The sequence below is a fragment of the Phocoena sinus genome, chromosome 2, assembly GCF_008692025.1.
Source record: "Phocoena sinus isolate mPhoSin1 chromosome 2, mPhoSin1.pri, whole genome shotgun sequence".
In the NCBI taxonomy this organism is placed as follows: domain Eukaryota; kingdom Metazoa; phylum Chordata; class Mammalia; order Artiodactyla; family Phocoenidae; genus Phocoena; species Phocoena sinus.
In genome coordinates, this window is record NC_045764.1 from 50031690 (window position 1) to 50053471 (window position 21782).

A 21782-nucleotide genomic window follows, 5' to 3' on the forward strand; every position below is an offset into this window, starting at 1 on the left:
TGGTGATGTTGACAAAAGTGACGATGGCTTACACTTCCACGGACAGTGTTCTACTGTGGTCCAGGCACCACTGTAAAGTCCTCACGGTCACTGGTTCACTTTAAACTCACAAACCCTCGAGGGGGCACCACTGTTCATGCCATCTTACAGAGGGGGAAACAGAGGCACAGGTGTCACACCCAGTAAGCAACAGAGCCAGGACGGAACCCCATCTGGCAGCAGTGGATGGCTTTGGCCCCTACCCTTTCTCTAAGCATACATCCACATCTGAAACTATGCCGGGAATCGAAATTTAACAAGCTCCATACAACCAAAATGCCTCAGACGGCACAAAGGAGTACATTTCTTGTACAGGTACATGTTGCATAAGGAAAGTCTCTAGAAAGCTGCCTAGACCGTACAGCATTCGGGGAGGCAAAGGGAAGCTCCAAGGGACAAAGAATCCATCACACTATGTGGTTCCTCTGTCAATACATCCAGGATGCAGCCTGTGTTCAATGCCCTACTTGGGAGAATCCAACCTTTATGATTATTAGTATGTTTTTAGCTGTTAAAAATGTGAAACTACCTCCAACTTATTTGAATCTATAAAAATCCCACCATGCTACAATGAACAAAGCGTCGTATTGAGGAGCTGTGAGCCAGGCACAGGGGTATGATCTGCGAGCGCTGGGGATGAGCAAGGCAGCTCTGACTTCAATGCCCACAGAACGCATCACATCAGAACTTAACGAAACTTTCAACTTGCATGATATTAACTGTCGTGTCAGGTTTAGGGCCAGTTGTACCCTAAAACACTTACGTCAATATTTTGTGGATGCCTGATGTTGGTAAATACACACCCTTGTCTATCACTTACTAACACCAGAGAATGGACTTTTCCAGGCACAGGACCACTCCTGGCTTTCAGCACATGTCCACAAGAAGGACTATAGGGCAAGAGACATCCTTAGCCTTTCTCCTCTCAATGTTGAAAAAACACTGTGAAAGAATTCCCATAGGAGTTCTGGTAACACCTATTAGAAGGTGTTTATTTAATATATATTCCCACACATGCCAATTATAGAGGGAGGCTCCTATTATTCAACCAGAATTTAAAGAAAAAGATTTTTTTTAGCTCTTATCAAGAAAAAATGAAGGGAAGGGAGGGGCAGAACTTTCAGCTGGGAGATACTAGCACAGGCGCTGCAAGATGGGCTGGGCCCACGCTGGCCTCACAGTGTCAGCGTGGCACACGGAGCTGAGCCCACTTCAAGGGGGCTTAGCAGATGGACAAGCCATTGCGGTTACATTCTTACTTTCTTAGAGACCTGCATGCTTCTGACAGAAGCATCATTCATTTGCTCCCAGTTCTTCCTCCTGCACCCCGTCTCCCACTTTCTTGCCAGGCTAGCCCCAGACTTTCCAAATATAGGAAGGAAGAGGAGAGGGGATGGGGAGAGAGAGAGACTGCATTTTGTCCTGAGGTGCTTGTGGACTAGCTGTACGAGTGGAGTGACAACCACAGGAAGGAGGCCTCCTTGGAGAGTTCCCAGAGCCACTGCTGCACTCAAGAAACAGCTGGTCAGGGGCAGCAGGGAGGCCTTCTTCCCTGGAGCCCAGAAGTGAGGAGCGGGGTTGGTGGGAGGGGGCAGGAAGGGCTGATAAGAGGACATGTGACGACTCTTTCTGCATCTTCCTCTGATACATAAGACAGTCCTGGACTGTTGGCCTACTCTTGGGCCTCACCAAAATCTCCGTGCCGACCCATCCCAGCCCTCCCGACAACATTCCTAAGTAGCTCACCAAAAGCACCGAAAAGATTAAGACAAAGACAGACTCTAACAGAAACCTGAAACAGGTAAGGAACCAGAGCCTGGACGGGAACGTGTGTGGGTCCACGTTGATTCTGGCCCTTTGCAGACACACATCTGCACCTGCCTCCTGCCCGGTCCCCTAACAAATTCTGTCCAATACTCACCCTGCAGAAGGGCCGTGGGAAGTGCATGGCTAGTGCTTTCCTAGTTCAAAGGACCAAAAACGCACTTTGTCTTCCCTAACAAGCTGACAAAACTATTAGAAATGGTTTTGGTCGTAAAGCCCACCAACCAGAAAGAAAAGGGTATTTGAGTCCTTTATGTTAGCTAACAAAAAATAATTTATGATAATAACTTACCAGAGCTACTTTAGGATTTCAGAGGTTCTTTTAAGGGCCACAGTTAAAAGTTTTATTCGTTAAGCAAGATGAGAAAAACAAATCCTTCTTCCTGACCCTCCTGGAGTTATCACAGGTCACCACTTACAGGGCAACTAAGAGAGACAAGAGGGGCTCCATTTCAGGGGTGCTGGAGGTGAGGGTGGGCAGATGCAAAGTGCCTTGAATCACCCCCACACACAAAGATACCATATAAACACACCGACACCTTCTGCAAAGGATGAGCACAAAAGCACATTACCACGCAGCCTGCCATTTGGAAGACTGGTCTTGCTGCTCTGCCCAGTTTTAGGGTCTATGAGTGCCTGCTTTGGGGAAAACAATCCTCGAGGAATATTAGCCCTGTAAAAAATGAGAAACATTCCACCCAAAGTGAGTATCAGCTTTGGAAGGGGGTGGGGAACAAGACCTATCCAAATTTCTTTTAACCTTTCACTTGCCTGCCAACTCTGGCAGCAGCAAGGTTAAACAGGAGTATCCTCAAATGCAATTTCCCTGTACCTTAGCTACTCCACTAATACCCCAGGATTTTGAATCATGCATCATCTAAATGCAAACCTTAGATATAAAACCACCCCAAAAGAAAATGTCCTTGAACATGGTGATGATTTCAAACTCTGGTGAATAATTATCCTGGATTTCTTATCTGCAAGAATCTCCCATTTTTGTTTATCCTCTCCAGTTCACTGTATCTTCAAACAAATGGATTAGCGAGTATTGTCTGAGTGGCTGTGACTCAGAAAATACTCCTAGCACTCTCCTTCCCAACTCACAGTCACAATACTGTGTGTGCAGTCTGCCACCCCGTAACCTCCCCTTCAGGGTCTCCCCCTACATTACTTACCCTGCAGTGCAGGCTTCAGGTTCATCCTCCACAGTCTCGAAGCTAAATCAACAAGCCAACTACTACCCTTCTTTTAAGAAGAAAAGGCATGTGTTTATTTCTTCCCTTTCACTTGTGCCTCCTAAATCCTTTGCCTTAGTCCCAAACCAGCCCTTGGGATACTGGCAACATGTAACACCATTCAGAAGAGGAAGATCACCCTGTAAAAATAGCAGGATAATGCCTCAAACAGACATTTCACGGCATTCTAGAACTACAGAGAAAAGATTTTTTTATTCCTCTAAATAAGTAATAACATAATAAATATATAAAACAGGCTACTCATTACCTCAGTGTTCGTACATCCCATCCAGCTATCATACATGAGCACTACTTGGTCAACCCATGACTATGGAACATAAATACATTCCTGAGGTCTGTACATTTTTAATTACCTTCAAGTTACTGAACCAGCTTAAGGGAAAAAAGCAGCAGGAAATCACTTTTTCATTGTGTTTCAAGCCAGGTACAATTAAAAAATCATTAGTTCAGTGTCAGCCTAAAGTAGAAACAAACAATTACCAATAGAACATTACGTATTACATTTACTTTTCAACTCAAGTAGCACAATTCCTGTCTGGGAAAACATAAAGAGCTATGTGTAAAAAAAATATAAGATAAACAAACCAAAAATTCTTAGGGGATCTGACTCGCGGAAGACCATGAATATGAGAGAGAAAAATATAGCGATATAAACAGAAGTGGCTCAAAATCTAAAATCATTAAATAAAAATCTTTCCCATTTGGAGTTCATAGCCGAGTATGTGTTTATATGAGTATGTGTTTAATGCTCCATGGACCTGATGAACAGGATTCTAGCACCTCAACCACGAAACACGTGGAACCTGATGCTGACATAAAAGCAAAGCAAAAGTCCTCTGAGCTTCAGGGAAAATCATTTATAAATATTCACAGTTATCTACTTTACCGAGAGACAGATAGACTAAGTCAGAATTCGCAATCCCTGCATACAAGGAGAATACACCAAATGCATAAAATGTAAACATGCATAGATGTCCAAGGCCGTTTAAGTTAAGGAAAAATTGGAGACTCACATAGCAACAGATTCGGAGGCACCAGGTTTCACAATAGTGCCCTGGAATGCCAAGAAAATGATCCACATTAAAGACAGCAAAGTGCTGTTAATGAACAAAAATTAAGAGAAAAATGTAAATATCTTGCACTCTGAGAAGGGAGCTTTGATTACTTGGGAAATCAACTCAAGCAAAAAACTTCTGTTCCAATGATGCCAGACAAATACAATGCATACAGAAGATGTCTGCATGTAGACAAGACCATGGCTATGATGGGATCCATTCTTTCAATGTGAATTTGTCTAGTCTTTCAAGGAGGTAAGCTCAAAGCCTGTATACACTTTGCTCTCCAAAGTTGCTGTTGGTCAAAACATCTGAGACGCTTCTTGAATTTGACAATTCTGGCTTCCTTGACCTCATGGGTGCAATCCTCCACCCTCAAGCCAAACAAAACAAAACCCCAAAATTCCTCAGTCCTGTGTTATCTCCCCTCTTCCATTTTCTACCCATCTTTCAGAAGGAGGAGGCTACAGTCCCTGCCTCTGCTGACAACTTAACCACTGGGCCACCCAGGGTGTGCTCCTTCAACTAAAATGGTTTTGCCGCCAGTGGCACAGTCATCCACTATAATGACTCAATCTCCTAAATAAGGAAATACCCCCTTTGGAAGTGTTCTGCTCCCTCTCCTTCTATGGCAGCTCTCTCTTGTTCCTTGTTTTATTTCTTATTGCAATCCTTCTCTATCCCTTCTCCTTCCTTAAGTCCTGAAGTCCTCCCAGGGCCTAGCCTGTGGACTTAAGTGACCTACCACTGTTAGTACTAAGGCTCAGGCCAGAATTGCATCTTAGAACCAGCCAGCCATGCCCTGGGTCAGCTTACCCCAAATTTTTTCTAATCAGGACCCCAAATGAACTTCAAAGCCAAAGCCATCGCTGTACCCAGAGCTGGCCCATGCAGTGTGCCTTTAATTCAGACCCTCAGGACGTGGACACAGTGACATCATGTTGGCTGCTGGCCAAAAGGAGAAACGGGACAATTAGGACCCAAGACTAGCTGTTTATATCAAGTCCTTAATGCATTCCTTCTCATCCCTTCCTTTGGTATAACTGCAATGAAAGACTTTCCTTTTACAGTTAAAAAAAAAAAAAAAGAAACCGAACTCATATCACCGATGCCTAAAACAGCCCAGATGTGGCATTCAAGGCTGGGGAGGGGCATGTGATGTTAATGGGACACACAACACCCACACAGGAGAGAAACCAGGGCAACCAGGAAAGCGAGTCAGGCATGCAATGGTGAGCTTCCACACTGGTGCTGGGCAATGGGCATTAGGGGTATTGCCAGTTGTGTTTATACAACATCAAAACATGGAGAGCTAAAGAAAGACGCTTGGCACATCTGGAGAGTTTTTGACATCAGGCATTAGGTGCCTTAAAGCACCTGGTTGCCACTAGCAATGGGGAGGGAAGGGTCCTATTTAAAAGCTGGATCAAAAAAACAGCCTAATCGTCTCTATCTCTGTTCTCAGTGTCCACGTTGGAGAAGGGTGTGCTTAACCTCTCTGGCAGAACAACTTTACAATAGCGTTACCCTTCATATACAGCCATGATGCCTCGGGGTAATTCTCTTCCCCCAACCATGCTCAAGGACACAGATCTGGCATTTCTGATATGGGGAATCATTTTGAGGGTGGTGTGGATGGCCAGTCGGTCTGGGGTTCGCTCTTTGCGCACAGGATAGTCAGCGAGGACACTCCTCATCCAGGCTTAAAGCGCTCTTTGCGAGGACGGCGGCCCTCTGCCGGGGCTCACAGGGGCAGCTGTAACCCAGCCGCCCCTCTCTCTGGTGTTTGTTTTGATAGAGGTTCATTTATGCCCAAGACAATGCCTGCCCTCTTCTCTCTGCTCCCAGCAGGAAGCGGTGGCAGGGAGGGGGGCCAGCATTGTCACACAGCTTCCAATTCACACAACCCTGTGACCACAACAATGAGGCTTCAAGTGCCACAAATAATGAGCTGCCCACTGGGAACAGGAGAGGGGGACAGGGCAAGGGAGCCAGCACGTGCAGACCTGGGGCACCAGGTAGTAGGTGGCCCATAATCAGAGCTCCACTCTCAGGGCTGGGCACAGGGACCCCACCTGCCTCCTCTTGGGTGGCTTGGGGACAGAGATGTAACCAACGCCCCCAGGGATGACGAAGCCTTTTTTCCCTTTTCCCAGTTCACTTCTCTTACCATTTCCTCCAACTAAATGAGCAAACACTCAGAAGAAACAAAACAAACGAAAAAAAAATTAACGCACACAACATGCTTAGTGTTCTAATTTACACACAGTTGCACAAGGGGCAGAAAAGTCTAATTTGAATCGACAAAAAATGAACAATATGCTTTAAAATACAGCCGGGGCTAGATGGCTGGGAGTGAATGAAATGCATTACCCAACCAACTGCTGCTGTAACACAAGCCCTCTCCTCCCCCTCCTGGGCCTCATTCATAAAAAGCCTGCTTTGCCTCAGCAGCTGCAGGAGCCGGACTGGATTTGCGTCCGTGTTTTCCAAGACAGAGGGAAAACAAATGAAACAAAGAGAATCCCTCAGATTCCACCACCGAGTCTGCCTCCTCTAGGGAAGTTTGGGCTGCCTCTCTCGGTCGCCAGGTCTGTTCCCCAAACAGGCGGAGGGCATTCTGCAGAGCTGCTTGTGGGGAGCAGGGCTAATGCTTACACACCCAGTGTGTTATTAAAGAAATTCCCATCTGCTGAGTCACACGCCGTATCTTTCACCACCCTGCTATTTAAAAGATAATAATAAAAAACAAAAATCGAAGGTTCTTCCTTGTTGGTAAATGGGGGCTGTCAGTTTATCTAAAGACTGCCGAATTGGGGTAGAGGTGGCAACAAATTTCCAGAAGAGGTGGAATTTTTAAGTTGTCCACTTTTAAATTGATAGCACTATGCTCAAACTTTATACAGCCATGGTAGAAATCTTAGGAGGTTTTGTACAATTTTAATTCTTAATATTACTTTTCAAATTTCCAAACACACCAACAATTGATATGCTGCATCCTGGCAGAAGTCCCCCCAAGTCCAACCCTTTGCCATGGCTCCCCTCCCAGCAGAGCATCTTTCACCACTTCCCAGGCCCAGGGAGGCTGGTTCTTACAAAAGAACAAGCCTCGCTCAAGTACACAGTCCCTTAGGAAAGTCAGAAATCACCATGATAGATGGGAGGCTATCAAATTTTTTAGACTCAAAACCCTTCTTCAAAACAAGGCCTGAGCACAAAAGCATGTTCTAATTTACCAGGAATGTTTTTTTTTTTTTTTTTTTTTTTTTTTTAAGCGTTACGCGGGCCTCTCACTGTTGTGGCCTCTCCCGTTGCGGAGGACAGGCTCCGGACGCGCAGGCTCAGCGGCCATGGCTCACGGGCCCAGCCGCTCCGCGGCATGTGGGATCTTCCCAGACCGGGGCACGAACCCGTGTCCCCTGCATCGGCAGGCGGACTCTCAACCACTGCGCCACCAGGGAAGCCCCAGGAATGTTTTTTTTAAAAACACATCTTTATTGGAATATAATTGCTTTCTAATGGTGTGTTAGTTTCTGCTTTATAACAAAGTGAATCAGCTATACATATACATATATCCCCATATCTCCTCCCTCTTACCTCTTCGTCCCACCCTCCCTATCCCACCCCTCTAGGTGGTCACAAAGCACCCGAGCTGATCTCCCTGTGCTGTGTGGCTGCTTCCCACTAGCTATCTGTTTTACATTTGGTAGTGTATATATATGTCCATGCCACTCTCTCACTTCGTCCCAGTTTACCCTTCCCCCTCCCCGTGTCCTCAAGTCCATTCTCTAAGGCTGCGTCTTTATTCCTGTCCTGCCCCTGCCCCTAGGTTCTTCAGAACCATTTTTTTTTAAGATTCCATATATATGTGTTAGCATACAGTATTTGTTTTTCAAAAATATGAACGCTTCACGAATTTGCACATCATCCTTGTTCAGGGACCATGCTAATCTTCTCTGTATCGTTCCAATTTTAGTATACGTGCTGCCGAAGCAAGCACACCAGGAATGGTTTTAATGCAAGAATTAAATAGGAACAGAGTGCAGGAAGAGGAAACAGGAATAAAACCATTCTTGTTGCCCTAATACCAGAGCTGTCTTCTGGTAAATTGAGATATAAATTCTCTCCAGAGACAAGATGATCAGAGCTATTAACTGGTCCCTTCTCGGCTCTTGCAAAACAGAAGTAGGGTTTCAAAATCTCAAACGGCAAGGGGTGCGGGGGAGTCTGCTACATTTCCAGAAAATCCTAACTTTAACACTACAGTCCCTCTGTAATCCCGCCCTGCTCATCAGGGCTGGGGCCCAGGAGGTCACATTCCTGCGTGCTCCCCGCCACTCCCTCCCTCACCCCCAGACTATAACAGAAGCCCTGAGCGCTCTTGTGCAGTAAACATTCATTGCTACCACATTCTCTCCCCCGACGAAGGCCTCCCCCTCCCACCTTCACCCAGGGATTGACAGCCAAAGAAATGAGAAAATGATGTGGAGATAGCAAATGAATCTTGTAAGATACCTGGTCTGTAATGAAATCACAATAACCTCTTCAAAGGCAACAATGTCAAGATAACCAACTGAGAGCAAAATAAACAAGTCTTACAGAAATTACACCAACCTTTATAAAGAGATTACCTAGTGGCTGCTGCCTGGATTCCACAACCATTTTTTTTTAACTAGTCTCAGACCTTCTGACCATAGTGTGAGAGTTCCCATGTAGAAACCTGCAGACCTGTGGTTCTCTATATATTTTCTGTGACCATGAACATGCTTTACAGGTAAGGGGAATGTACCCATGATCATTTTTTGAGGGGGGGTCCTTGGAAGAAGGAGATAGATGAGTCATATAATGGATACAGATTTAGTGAGATTTTAATACCTAAATTGTCTCTGGCCCCATTTGCAAACAACTGGTAAACATCAAAATGTTTCTTAAGCCCTTGGGTGTGGGCATGGTTACCCAAAGACGTGGTAACTTCTCTAAAGGAACAATAAAATACACCCTAGGACGCACATCAATTAATCAAGTTTGGCCCTAACTAAATGTGTGGTATATAGGGCAAGATACCTTATAAGCTCTCTGTCCATCAGCATCCTCATCTATAGAATGGATATAACAGTGAAGCTGACTCTTGCAGGGTTGTCATAAGGGCTGATACAGAATAAGTGCTCAATAAATATTAGTTGCTTTGCTAAGTTGTCACTATGTCACGTCACCCCCCATCTAAACTCTCTGCTGACTTTCCAACACAGAGAACAAAATCCTTTTTTTTTTTTTTCTGTCCCACGTGATGATTTGGCTGTGCCCACCCTCTGCCCCTCCCTCATGGGCTCCAGCCCCACGACTGTCTCTTCCTCTTTCTCTGCCGTCCCATATGTATCCCATATGCATCTGCCAGTCCTGTCGGCGCTTTGGGATTCCAACTGCATCTCCCAACAACCTTCACCATTATCCTGGTCGAAGATGCACATTCTCTGCCCTGGATCATGGCAACTGCCACCTCCTACTGGTCTCTCTGCTTCTGTCCCGGCCCTAGAGTCTACTGTCAACACAGAAGCCAGTGTCATCCCCCTGCTCAGAATCCTGCCATCTCCTGTCCCTGTCAAAGCCAAGGTCCTCACCATGACCCCCTGCCCTCCAGCCTCCTGGCTTTCCTGCAACCCTTCCTTTAGGTCTCTGCCCAAATGCCATCTCACTAGAGACCCCCTCTGAGTACCCTACAGAAAAGAGCACCCCACCCAGCACAGTCCCCAGGCCGCCCTGATTTAACAAAAGCTCCATGAAGGCAGAGACTCATCCATGGCTCTATTCCTATACCGAGAACAGCACCTGGCACAGGGCAGGTGCCCAGAGAGTGTGGGGTGAATAAACAGCCCTGCTCCCCACATGCACACACCCCAAGATCGTCCCCACCTTGGGGACTTTCCACCTATGGTCCCCTGCCACCACGTCCCCATGTCTCCTCCTGGCTGACTCATACTCTCAGGGCAAACGTCCCCTCCTCCGAAAGCCCTTCTCTGAGACCCCAACCCCAACCCCACCCCCCACCAGTTATTCATCTATTCTTGCTCACAGCACTCATCATTGTCTGACACTGTGACTTGATTATGGTCTGTTTCTGCCACTAGAACGTTTCCATCACTGGGCCCTCAGTGGCTACAACAGTGCACCCGAGCACCTGGCCTGTGTTTCTGAAGAATGGTGGTGCTTATATTGATGTTCTTTACAAAGGAAATCTGGGAGCGGGGCAGGAGGGCCTGTTCTTCCCCGTGCCACACACACTCCGTAAGTTCTCTTTCAATGCAACACCTCTGGAGCCTGCAAACGCCTGCCGGCTGATGGGCTCTGTGGTCGCCCGCAGAAGCACTCAGCAGTTAAGAGGTTATTTGTGTGCAAAGGAAAACAAACCTAAGTTACTAAATAACAGCTCAACATCTGTCACCACAGATGAGCAACTCTACGCACAGCCAATAATCCTGCACGGCATGACCTGTCCAAACACCAGGTGTCAGCTCCGCTTCTCCGTGAGCGGGCTTCAGCGCGGTCATCACAGCTGCCTGGGGACACCGCTCAAAACCAGCACCCCGACCCCAGGGCCCAGCCCCCTGGCCTCTGATGCACTCACTGCCTGCGCAGCAGAGACATCAGGTGACTTCCTTGAACAAGAAAAATTGCCCGCAAGGCCGCAGGTGGGACTTGCTGCTGTCGTGACCTCGGGGAAACCAGGACCACAAAACGTGACTGTGGGCGCTACACACATAGGGCGGGCGGAGAGACGTGGGGGACCCACTCCAACACGAGCACCCCGCAAACGAGGTGGAAGCAAGCTCACCCACCCCAAGAGAACCCGGGTCCCCGGTCTTGAGAGTTAGATGCACCGTCAGAATTCCAACAGGGTTCATTAGCGAGTGTTCAAACAAACCCAGTGTGAACACACACTCAGCAAACATTGACTGGAGCTTTGGGAACGGAGGCTCTGTCTAGGTGCTTGGGAGACATGGGGAAGAAAAACAAAAAGATAAGATCCTTGCCCTTGTAAAGCTTGTGTGGGTCTAAGGGAGACACAGACAGAGAAAATATACCAAAGACTTAATTATTAAGTAAGTTAAAATCATGTTAGAAAATAATAAATGGAGAAATCCAGATTAAAATCACCAATTACCAGTCACGAGACCTCAGCAGCTCAGACTGTGGATGTGGGGTTCAGAGACATCTGAGAAGTTATGCTATTTGCCAGACAAATGTGTTCCCATTGTAATGTAAACTGCAGGACCAAGCTATCCATGTTGCGCTTGTTCCCTGCAGGATTCTCAGCTCAAGAAGAACACCAGGCACAGGTCAGAGGCTCAGCAGCATTTGCTGAAGAAACGAAATGCTCACCACCAAGTTCTCACTTCTGTGACAGAACCTCCCAAAGGTGAGGGAGGGCCTGGGCTTTTACAACAGATCCCAAACAAAACCAAACACACACACACAGAGGCACCTTTACCTCTCCTCCACCCCCATCCTCCCAGGGGGGCACAGGAAGGTCCACTACAACCTGCCAGCACAGTGCCCAACACAACACCTGGGCCCCACAGTCCACTTGCCCTGCTGGCCACCTCTTCCTGGGCTGGGGTGCTCACGGACCCTGTCCAAGCTGAGCCCTGGGCCGCCTGCAGGGCTACATGGTGGAGCACAATACATCCACGAGGCAGAGATGGATGAGCGTGCAAGCACTGTCCTTCAATACCTCCAGTATTTCAGATATCCAAAAAGCACATTATAAACCTCAGTGGTGATCTAGTTAGCTTGTTTGCAAAAGATAATTTAAATAGGTGTTTCAAATTACTAGGAAGAAAGCATGACCAACACAAAGGCATGTTCCATCTAAAAGCAGTGGTTCTCAGGAAATAGCATTTGTAAAATATGCTTATTAAAGTTAGATCATTTCTTCAATAATTCTAACATAATAATTTGTGTTTTGTTAAATTTTTAACTTACTAATACATGTGGGTATGTTTTTTAAGACCTAAAGTACATGACTATTTAACCAAGCCTGGAGGGCAAAGTTAAAATAACACAGCATACAGGTTAAAGTGAGCTTTCTTAATGGCTCTTTCCTTTCCCACCCTCTTTCATCCCACTTTCAGAAACTTCAGTTAAATAAAAACTTACCTGTTAGCTATTTCCTAGATAACTTACAACTGCTATAAAACATTCAATTCTTTTCCCACTACTTTATTACTTAAGGAGTTGAGGGGTAAATGTTATTAATTTTCACATAATTTAGTGCTTATACATCAGCAGACCCAGATTCTTCTTTAAGCCAATCCACAGTGAGGTTAAGGTCAGGGAAAGATTCATGACTTCTGGTCCAAACTGATAGCAACACTAAGGTATAAACAATCAGGCCATAGCTTAGAAGAGAGCAGAGAAGGTCACACATTACACGGTGCTGACGTCTGCACAACAAGGTTGAAGACTCAAGCCCAAAATGATGAGGGTCAAGAGGCGAGGGATTCTTGCTTCAGGGAGACACTAGGCACATTTTCCAGTTGAGTTCGCAGTGAATCAAGGTCACTTGGTATTGTGTTTCCCGAACTACTGTAGAGGAAAGGCTCTGAAATGATTCCACTTTGAAGTTCACGACTGATTTCGTTACAACCAAATGACAGCAAACATTGGCACAGCGGTTGCACATAAAAGTGCTTCAGAGGACGTTAGCTAGGAAACGGAACTTTTTACAGACAAATCAGAATGTCACTTATCTAAAGGAGACGGTTTGTTTACTAACTGATTTTCAAGTCCATTTTGTGAATAAAAACAGTAGTTGGCCTATCCTGGAGAACCACTCAGCTGTTAACAGAGCTGTGCGGGACATACAGGCTTCTTCCTCTACCTCTGCTCCTTTCCTTCTTCCACACAATCCACCTGAGCTCCACCGCGGGCATCTGCTCTCCACTGCAGACCGTAGCCTACACACCCACCCATGTTTAGGGAAAAACATCTCAGACAGCTGGCACGAAATCAATGTCCACCTGAAAAGTACCTCTGAGAGCCATCTAATAAAGTCCAAAACCATGGCCATGAATACCAAACCGTGGAAGTCTAGACTGGTTTTTCTAAATGAGACAAGGAAAGTACTCCATGTGCAACATCTTGTAAACCCATAGCTGTTGAACAACGTCTTTCAGTCACAGAGCTGAACGCAGAGAAGACAGCCATTTTCACAACAGCATTTCTTTTCTGGATGGGAATGCATAGGGCACTTGTCATGGCCGTTACGTAAGCACTGAGATCAGGTAACTTACCATCGTGCACCTTGCTTCATCTCAAAACCTAAAATTGTGCACTAAAGTCACCCTCATTTTGTGCCTTTCTGCAAAAGTGAAGCTATTAAAATCTGAGCAAAGGAATAAATACAAATATTTCATAACATTCTACCTTTAAGGGTCCCAAAGATTCAAGGGTGTTCCATCTTAGAATAGTTTTATCTTCGTTGAAATAAAAGGGTCTTAATATAGTCTTTTTCCTACAGATCTCTGGGTGTAAATTACAGATTGATGTCAATGAAGTGGAAGAAATTTGAGGAAAAGGATGTTTCTTTCATAAAATATTATGCATCAGAGTATACATTCTAAGCTATAAATATTTAGCAAGGGATAATACGACACATTTACTAATATTTCTGTCAAAATAACAACATCTAAACTGTCACTTTAACAAGCTACCTTCTCCTCATGTTTTAGTATAGAGAAGTGTTGGGATACAATCTCTTTTTAAAGAGAAACATACTGTGATTGCAGCTAAAACTGGGAGTAACCTGAGTCCGTGACTTAAAGGGCAGAACTAAGCCCTATTACTACAGTGATAACAGTAACAGGAGCATTTGATTACGTATGGCTCTCCCTAAGCCCTGAAACATTAGAAGGCCTCCATTTTCATTACAAATGTTTGAAAATGCTTTTAAAACGGATTCATTTATTGACAATATAAGGTTTGTTTTTTTTTAAAGTACTTGCGTTCCTTTCCTAAAAGGGAGACATTTTGCTGTTTGTTAATTTTCACATCTGTCAGCAACTGACAACTGGATCTGTTGAGCAACCATTTATTCTTTTTGACAAAGAAACTTCATATAAAATTGGAATGGAATTTTATGATCAAGTGCAAGAGAATCTGGAGCAACTTCACAGATGGTAACATCTAACAGTGCACAGACCCCAGAGGTTCTCCTGCAGTGGCCCTGGGGAACAGGCCAGCCTTTGTATTGGTATAGAACAGACAGGCCTGGAGGTTTTCAGGAGGAAAAAAAAAAAAATCAATACAGCAATATACAATGGCAGACAAAGCTACAAGTGTTTACAGAGTTTTAGCACATAGAAACATCCGGTTCAAAAGCTTGTTGAACTCAAATCTGTATTTGGTCTGTCACAAGCAACCCACCACCACCTCTCAAAACATCAACTCTTATTGAACACACAAAAAATTCTGTGTTTAGGCACAGAATATTGGTACAAAATATCCAAAAATGAAAGTGAACTTTTCCAAAAGTAAAACCCAGTAAATTCAAGGAAACATCCAGTAATTAAGAGGAATAATAACTGCTTAAAATTTGGGGTTTGGGAATTTGGCCTCCCACCCGTCCCCATCTAGGGATGTAAATAAAAAACATTGAAGTTATAATGTAAAAAATATATATGAAAAGATCTTATAACGTGCGCCAGCCATAATCATCTTAATATGGTAACCTGGGTAATAACTTCCCGCCAGGATTTAGCCTTTGATGGTAATGGTCACACATCGATAGCTTTTACTTTAAAAGCCTCTTTCCAAACAAACAGACATCAAATCAAAAAGCACATTTTAAAATTAGAAAGATTTTGCTAATTTGTCTTCTATATTTCCAAAGATAAATCTCACTCAGAAATTTGGGTGCTCTTATCTCTCAAGATACATGAAAATGCCTCAGAAATGCTTAGCTCATATAATGATGGGTATGTGTGTGGGTGCTGGTCATTTTCCCTTCTCCTGAGACTAAGCAGCTACCATTTGAAGTCTCCAATTCCACCCCCCCTACATTTACAATATTCTACCAATTAACACTCATTTGGATCAGCAAATAAACATTGGTGGTGGTGGGGGTTTACTGTCAGCCCTTCATACCTTAAACCTGAAAGTCAGGAAGACAATCTGACTCAAGAATTCTACAGGAAGTGAATTTGGGGATTTTTAAGGTAATAGGGAGGACAAAAAAATTTTTCTCTGAACTGCCTCGTTGGCCCTTCCAAGGGGGAGAATTATATAAACCCTACCCAGCCTCTTCCACCAAACCCCTTGCCAGGTGAGGAGCTATGACTAGACTATGTACAGAAGTTATTCGAGCAGATTTCCACTTTGCCAACGTCTCTCCTTCCACCTTCTGCTTCCCCAGCAAAGCACACCACTGAGACGCTTCATTTGTGTTTGTGTAAAATAACAGGCACCTTAAATGTGCTACCTTCCATTTGTGCATCATCGCTGTGCATCAACAAAATACTGACTGTGCATATCATTAACGACGTCACGCATGCCTGTGCATTTTTAACTCATTCTAGCACCACAAGTCTGTTTACTAAAATACACTCAGCATTTATTGGTCACACAGCCTTTCATCAACTTACAACTTAAAAATGGGATCAGACAATAGGCGGTCTTTTGTGACCGGCTTCTTTCACTTGGACATTGTGTCCAAGATCCATCCATCCATTTTACTTTTTATCAGGTGGCAAAATAGTTTGTCGATCTATGATATCAACGCTTTAGGTGGGAAAACTGTCCTCTTTCACAGCCCACAAGTCACACGTTACATGGTAGGTGGTCATAGATAAGGACTTTAATGTTTGAACAGATCGCCACTCTTTTTGGCTTCATTCTTATACAAGTAAAATTTAATAAAAAGAAAACTGCTTACTAGGTTTAATAATAAGTTACAAATAAGTTAAAAGTCAATTATTAGAGGAAAAGATACAAAGTAAGTCGGTTGTTGCTTTTTTAAGTCTTTTGAGATACCAGAGTAATATGTGTTGCATTTGCCAAAGGCACAGCGGCCTATAATAAGGGCAACCACACACATAAGGCTTTCCTGGCACCACAGAGATGTGATTTAGGCACTAAAAGAATATATGTTAACATTTATTAGTCAGTAGTCCATTAGGCACTGTTAAGTAATTTCTAATCAAGAACCTATCATCATGGAGCCATCTGAGCAGGCACCAACAGCTATGAAAACTTTAAAGGAAATTTTGGTACAAGCTTCAGTCTCATGAAGGCTTGCACATGGTTTTGTATGTGACTATAATTACCTGGCTAGGAGGCATCAAGAATATAAAAAAGGAAATGATCTTTTCTTTATGTTTACCCATATTATTTTCTGCTTTTGTTTTAAGCACTACAAGGTAAATGAATACACATACTTAGGGTGGTAAAAACTCTATAATTTGATTAGCTTGACTATATGATTCAACATGAAGTGAAAGAAAAATAGGTTTTATAAGATGGCAGAAGTTTTATACTTTGTTTTCGTGTTGTTAAATACTGTTCCCTCTTACCTCTGTGAGGGAAAGACTCTGATCAGCCCCTTCTCTGTTTTTCCCTCAGGGCATAAAGAGAGGTCCTACAGAGGGAAGAGACCAGGGAGGCCAGGGGCTTTGCTGAGCCAATCAAAACTGCAAGGCCCAGGGCTCCAGGCTCCCAGGCCAGCGTTCTTGCCAGGCCCCTGGACAATGGTTCCCTGTTCCACCCGCTGCACCACAGCACCTGTGCACGGGGCAAACTGCATTTGAAATAAGCTTCCCCAGATGTGCTTCCATGTGGAAGTTAAGGTTTTCTGTGCAGGTCTGTCACAGCCCTATCGAGGGACAGGCCACCTGGATAAACAAGGGGGAGAAATGATCCCTGATGGTTCTGTCACATGCTTCGTTTAAACGAAAGAAGTGATGATCTTTCTAGGCAAGGATACGGGTCACCCAGGTGCCCCTTTCACTTTGCACCCCACTTCCCCTGTGCACTCTGACCCGCAGCATCACAGCACACGCCGCACCCCAACATGCACACTGAGATGACCAAGCAGGACGCCTCCGGTGTTGCCAAGACTCCTCCTCCAGTCACCTGCCCAGCCCTTCTCAAACCCCAGCGGCACAGAGCCTCCTGTTCCTTCACAGAGTACCCTCATGGGGCAAAGTCCCAGAACACAAGCCATGGAAACTCAGCGGCTAATATGCATTTCCTCTGGCTAAGTCACAGATACTAAATGTTGGCAGATGAAGTGTACCCAGAGCAACTCAGGGCTATTTTCAGGGTATGGGCTTTCCTTTTTTTTTTTTTTTTTTTTTAAATTAATTTTTTATTTTTGGCTGTGCTGGGTCTCCGTTTCTGCGCGAGGGCTTTCTCCAGTTGCGGCAAGCGGGGGTCACTCTTCATCGCGGTGCGCGGGACTCTCACTATCACGGCCTCTCTTGTTGTGGAGCACAAGACGCACAGGCTCAGTAGTTGTGGCTCACGGGCCCAACTTCTCCGCGGCATGTGGGATCTTCCCGGACCGGGGCACAAACCCGTGTCCCCTGCATTGGCAGGCAGGCAGACTCTCAACCACTGCGCCACCAGGGAAGCCCTGGACTTCCCTTTTTCTCTGAGCTCCAGAAGCAAACTCCCACGTACCATTCTCCCTCCAATGGTGCTTCCCCCGGGACTCCCCTCCTCATCAAAGTGGGAAGACCCTCCCAAGGCCACAAAAGAGCCCCTGGGTTACATTATGGGTCTTGGTCACAGGATTTAAGAATGTATCCCTGTACAGCCTTTTGTTCCCCCTCCATTATTAAACTGTAAGACCATTCAATGAAAAAGCCCCTTCCCCAAAGAAAAAGTTCAATGGCATAAATTAAAGGTCCACTTGAAGTCACGGTTGCATTTAATTACATTGAAGACATGGCATGTCGCCTTCTTTGTAAGGTATGGAATTTTCATTTTTCAAATGAAAGACAACCCATCCTCCAAGGAGAAGGACTAGACGAGGAGCAGGGAGGTGGTAGGCAGAGGAAGGACGAATCAGAGGCTTCGACCACAGAGACTGAAACCGCGACGTTTGCTTTTCTGAGAAACATACTACAAACATAATGAAAATGATTACAGTATAAATTAAGACTATGGATTTTTGCCTTAAAAAAAACCGGCTAGCCAGCTGACATCAACTTTATCGCCCCCATGGTTCCAAATGGAAAAAGCGTCACAGATGCAATTGTATGGCCTAGAACAACGAGTTCTTGTAAACAGTGTAAAGGTTTTTCTTTTTTCTTTCAAAGATAAAGAAGGCATAACCTAGAAAAAATATAACTACACAAAGAAAATATTATGCACAAAGAAAGAAGTTGGCAATCATGATCTGAGTTGGATTTAAGGGTTTGCTTGTTTGTCTTTCCATTTTACAGAAAGGTAAATGACCAGAAAAGTCAACTGGGAAAAGTAAGCCATGAGCTCACGTGTTCTCTTCTGTTATGAGCAGGATCTGCCTTCAGAAACTTTTAAAAAAGGGGGGGGAGGGAGTTAGAAAAGAAAAAGAAAAAAGCCACTGTAAAACTAGTTTCTAAGTTAAAAGAGAAAATAATATTTAACTGACTCCTGAGCACAAAAATTCTTTAACCACTTTAATCGATTGAAATTGATGCTAGAAGTAACTGCTGAGAAACCACAAGGAATAAACATGAAGCCCACTGCTTTGCTGAAAACCAGAGAGATGTCAGGCAAAGAGGAAAAAGGAAAAGGACAGAGAAAATGTGTTTTGCACAAGGATGAACAGAGTTGCTTCTGCACAGCCTCCACACTGAGCGGAATCACCTGATGGTGCCCAGGGGACAACACCACCCCTCACCACCCTCCAGGGGCTGTCAGGGCTCTGCATGGGCAAAGCATCCTCAGGGAGTCCCGATCAAGGCCAAGCAGTAAACAGTTTGAGAAATTACACAAAGTGCAAAGTTGACATCATTATTTACATGCAATCAGGAAAAAGATCCCCTGACAGAGGGAGACTTGCATTAGATAAATGCCTTTAAAATCCTTTAATAGAAGAGATGCACATACTATGTAAACAGACACTGGCACCTCTGACTAAAAAGCACCCTGGACAAGTGACTGGGCTCAGAGCACAGGAAGAGAGTTTGTAATGTAGAAGACAGCAGGACAACTCTTCCCTTTGACCTTTCACTAGTCCTAGCTCATGACTCAGAGATGGTGGCTGCCCTGCCCACCAGGGGAGGTGCCTGCATCTCCTCCTCCAAATGTTGTCCGTGTCCAAGAGGCTCACCTGAACCCTGGGATGAGGGCAACCGCCGCCTCCATGCAGGTTGCTTTCTAACTTTGGAAGTGGCACAGAATCTGATGCTTTCAGATTAAAATCTATCCATTCAGAGGGCGTATAAAACATCTGCTCCTGCACAAAGTCCCTCAGTCCACCATCAGCACATGCAGGTCACCCCAGAGTTCTTCACCAACCTACAGCAGTCACTAAACCAGTTACCAAAACTAAAAAAACTGCAAAAGAAAAAGAAAATCCCTAGCCATCACTGGAACATGAGCCAAGGCTCCAGAGGTTAACTACACAAACTGAGGACCCCACTGTCCCTCACAAAGAGGCAGCCTCAAGAATCATTCCTGTTGCCCTTCTGCCTCCTTTGCCCTCTTCAAAGAAAAGGTTCTCATGCCACAAACGGCCTCCAGGCACATGTGCAAAATACTTGTAACCCATTCAAGAAGCAGACACATACCCTTTCCAGAAACTACCACCTGATAACACCAATTTTTTCCTTCTGAGTTGAGGATTCTAAAAGTTTCTGCAGAGCGTTTCCAACGTAGAACTGATTTTAGTTAGAAATACAGCTGGGTTGAGGGTGAGAGGTTGCCTTTTTCAGGCTCAATAAAAATAGGACAGTCGATGCCCATCTTCTACAGGTTCAGGGTCCTAGTAAAGGTGGGGGAGAGGGCTGGGTAACGTTTAACTTGGATGATGAAAGGCAATGTCTCCTTAACCATTTCTACGTGCTCAAGGCCCTACACTGTCTCCTGGATTTAGTCAACCTGACAGTGTCACAATTTTGAGGTGGGTGTTGTAACAGTGTTTGGATTTGTCTGAAGGCATTTATTTGGAGGGCTACAGGGACGTCTTCCACTCAATCCCCAAATGCAGAAAACTCTGGTTGGCCAGAAGTGGCACAGATGGTGACTTTCTTCTGCTCTACAGGCCAGACAGATTCAGGCAAGGACAGAAAACGGGTACCACACTGGAGCCTCCTGCCATGCAGTGACTCCTTCCCAGGAACCAGGACAGGAGGCTCTACCTGACTCCCTCCCACCAGGTCTCATGACCGAGGACTCACTGGTACATATGGATCCAGGGCACTCCTGAGGATATTTAAACTGCACTGCAGGCTTCGTGTATGTCATCAACAACCAGAAATAGTGCCATTTTCATCCCGAACACAGGTCCTGCGCAATCCTCAAGCGGGTGAGAGAGGTAAGGAATGCCCACGTCAGGATCAGTTCTCCACGACTGAGGAAAAGGTTAGGATGGCAACAAGCTGCAAGGGTGTTCACATTTCAGAGGCAGCTCTGAACGGCCCAGCTCACAGTCTACCTGCTGGGTCATCTTGTACCATCTTGTACCAGCTGTACCCAAATCATGCCAAATAAGCCCTATGAGTGAAAAATACATACACGAACCTGGACTTTTTTTCCCAACGTGGGCAAAAGGGGATGGGTGATTTCACTGTAACATGCAACCTATAAAAAGGCAGCTTGGAGGTCCCCACACTGTGAGACCTGGGCCCTCTCCTGCAGCTAGCAGCTTTCTTTCAAGTGGGAGATCTGTTCAAAAAGGTCAAGATGTTAGTCTTCCTCCTGGTCGTTACTGTTGTTGTTTTAACTCCCTGCTTAACAATTAGACCACAAAGTAAGGACCATTTGCAACAATGATAATTATTCTGAGTCTCCATTAGATGAGCCAAGGAAACCATGATACACCTTCAAGTTTCCCTCCCCTTGTTCTGAGTCTCCTGGCCTCACAAGGGTGCCAGCCCTGAATGGCTGTAATGAACAAGACCTGTACTGAGGTCATTTGCTGGGAAATCTAACGCTCAACCATAGACCTCAGCAACTTGCTTTCGACACCTGTGATTAAGGAGACTGTACTTGGCGAAGCTTACAAGTACAGTCTGGGGCAGCCACAGACCACGCATGGAAAGGGAAGGGTGAGAGAGGGCAGGGCCTGCAGGGGAGATGGGCTGGGCACAACTAGAAGGCTGGGCATGGAGAAACCATCCATAATTGGATTAGACAGCCGCCAGCAACCCATGCTTTCATCACATCAGCCCAGTTAGTGTGCTGTGCCTCAGCTAGTGGCCATGCAGGTGTGCTTTGCTTAAGGAAACCCAAAAGATATCCACATTCCAGATTTACAATATGGATCCCGTATTGGGCATCCCACATGGTCCGACCTCCTGCCTCTCTTTCCCTTATTGCCTGGGGAGGGAATCGTGCCAGAAGGAGCCCCAAGGGGAAAATGACACAGGCTACTGAGTATTAACATTAATAGTATAAAAACAGC

At 45.2% G+C, this 21782-nt stretch overlaps 1 protein-coding gene and 1 non-coding gene across 5 annotated transcripts in view; both read right to left on the reverse strand.

Moving 5' to 3' along the window:
- Window positions 1-21782, reverse strand: part of IGF1R (insulin like growth factor 1 receptor) — a 310241-nt gene that overhangs the window by 145610 nt on the left and 142849 nt on the right. The window lies entirely within an intron of this gene.
- On the reverse strand, window positions 8068-8174 carry LOC116750040. The gene has a single exon (XR_004348785.1). It is a non-coding gene; the product is annotated as a U6 spliceosomal RNA (small nuclear RNA).